The following is a 1,943-nucleotide window of genomic DNA, read 5'->3' on the forward strand; positions in this document are numbered from 1 at the left end:
CTCTCTCTCTCCTGGCTGTCTCTCCTCGCTCTCTCCTGGCTGTCTCTCCTCCCTCTCTCCTGGTTGTCTCGCCTCTCTCTCTCTCTCCTGGCTGTCTCGCCTCTCTCTCTCTCCTGGCTGTCTCTCCTCTCTCTCTCTTAGCTGCCTCTGCTCTCTCTCTCTCCTGGCTGTCTCTCCTCTCTCTCTATCCTGGCTGTCTCTCCTCTCTCTCTCTCCTGGCTGTCTCTCCTTGCTCTCTCCCATATATTATCCCAAGAAAATTTCCGCAGAGCGATAGAGTATTTGGGTTTCGCTTAAAGAAAAGGGGACTCCCCAATGTATGGGGCCACCGTCAGGAGGGTACGGCCGATACTCATGTAAGGGGCTCGGACAGCCTCCGGGGCCCGCCCGGGAACATTACAACTGAGGGAAGTGACACAATTTCATCAAACAAAAGAGAAAGTTTCGCTGTGAAAGTTTTCGGTGGAATTAGTGAAGAGTTTGTGACATTACAGAGACGTCAGCAGCAGCAGCAGCGAGCCGAGGGGATAAACACTCCAGAAGTAAATGGGAAAGTTTGACTAAGACGCGGAGGACGTGGAGCGCTCTCGCTTTTTGTTCCCTTTTAATCGTGTCAACTCATCCGTGACTTTGCTGACTTTTTAATAAATTTGTCGGGTAATGAGAGCGCAGCGGCAATTAAGGTTCATGTGACAATCATGACAAAGAGGGCGTGTGAATGGCGGTCTGCGGAAGAACGCGCCGCCGCTCCCGAACAGCGAGGAGCCGCTCTGCGCAGCTGATAATTATCAGCATTCTTTTATTAGCGTTCCCGACTTCATTAGCGGGCCGGCGGGAGGGAGGAATAAGGTTCAGCGACAAAGCCGATGTTTAACCAAAAATACAACACCGAATGCCGAGGTACATTATACAAATAAACGATGGCGTTTAGGCTCCTTAAACAGTACCAGGGGACCAAGCAGTGAGTCGCCAGTACTGTCCAGGAGATGCCGCAACTGTGTCCAAGTCTATAGAAGAAGCAGACAGGCAGCATATTTAGCAGGTTTTGCATAGTGCTTCTGAAGGGAACGTAGTTCTCTGCTGGGCAATTGTCTACGAACTCTATAGAGAACACATGAAGGTGAAATGACTTCCTTTCATTAGCAGCTGATCCCCATCTGGGCCCCATCTTCCTGGGACAGAGTTTTACATTTTCAATGAACTCTAATGGGGAGTTTCTGTCGGCTAAAGTAACAAGTCTTCTTGTCTGTAGATTCCGCATGGCGTCTAGAAAATAATGGAATGCCAGAAGTAAAGAAGGAGGAATGGATGGAGAAAAAGAAGGAAGATGGGAGGAAGGAAGGAAGGAAGGAAGGGAGGAAGGAGTAAAGAAAGGGAGAGACGAGGGAAGGAAGGGAGGAAAGGGAGGAAGGAGGGAAGGAAATGGGGAAGCTGGAAAGGAAGGAGGAAAGGGAGGAAAGAAGGAGGGAAGGAAGTAGGGGAGGGAGGAATGAAGGAAGAAAGAAAGAAAGGAAGCAGGAAAACAAGGAAGGGAGGAAGGAAAGTATGGAATGAAGGTAGGAAAGAGGCAAGGGGGGATGAAGGAATGGAAGCAAGGAGGAAGGGAGAAAAGGAGGGAATTGAGGAATGAATGAGTGAAGGGAGGAAAGAAAGGAGGAATAAAGGAAGAGAAAGAGGAAGAAGGAAGGGAGGAAAGGAAAAGAAGAAGGAAGGAAAAAAGGAAGTAAGGGAAGAAGGAAGGAAAAAAGGAAGTAAGGGAAGAAGGAGGAAATGAAGTAAGGGAGAAAGGAGGGAAGTAATGTAGAAAGGAAGGAGGGAAGGAAGCAAAGAAGGAGGAAAGGGAAGGAGGAGGAACAGAAGAAAGGAAGGAGGGAAGGGAGTAAGAAGGAATGGAAGGAAAGGAAGGTGTCATGTAACTGGTGGAGACCGAGTTGATGATCAAT

The sequence above is a fragment of the Nanorana parkeri genome, unplaced genomic scaffold, assembly GCF_000935625.1.
Source record: "Nanorana parkeri isolate BGI_ZX_2015 unplaced genomic scaffold, ASM93562v1 scaffold1660, whole genome shotgun sequence".
Taxonomy (NCBI): domain Eukaryota; kingdom Metazoa; phylum Chordata; class Amphibia; order Anura; family Dicroglossidae; genus Nanorana; species Nanorana parkeri.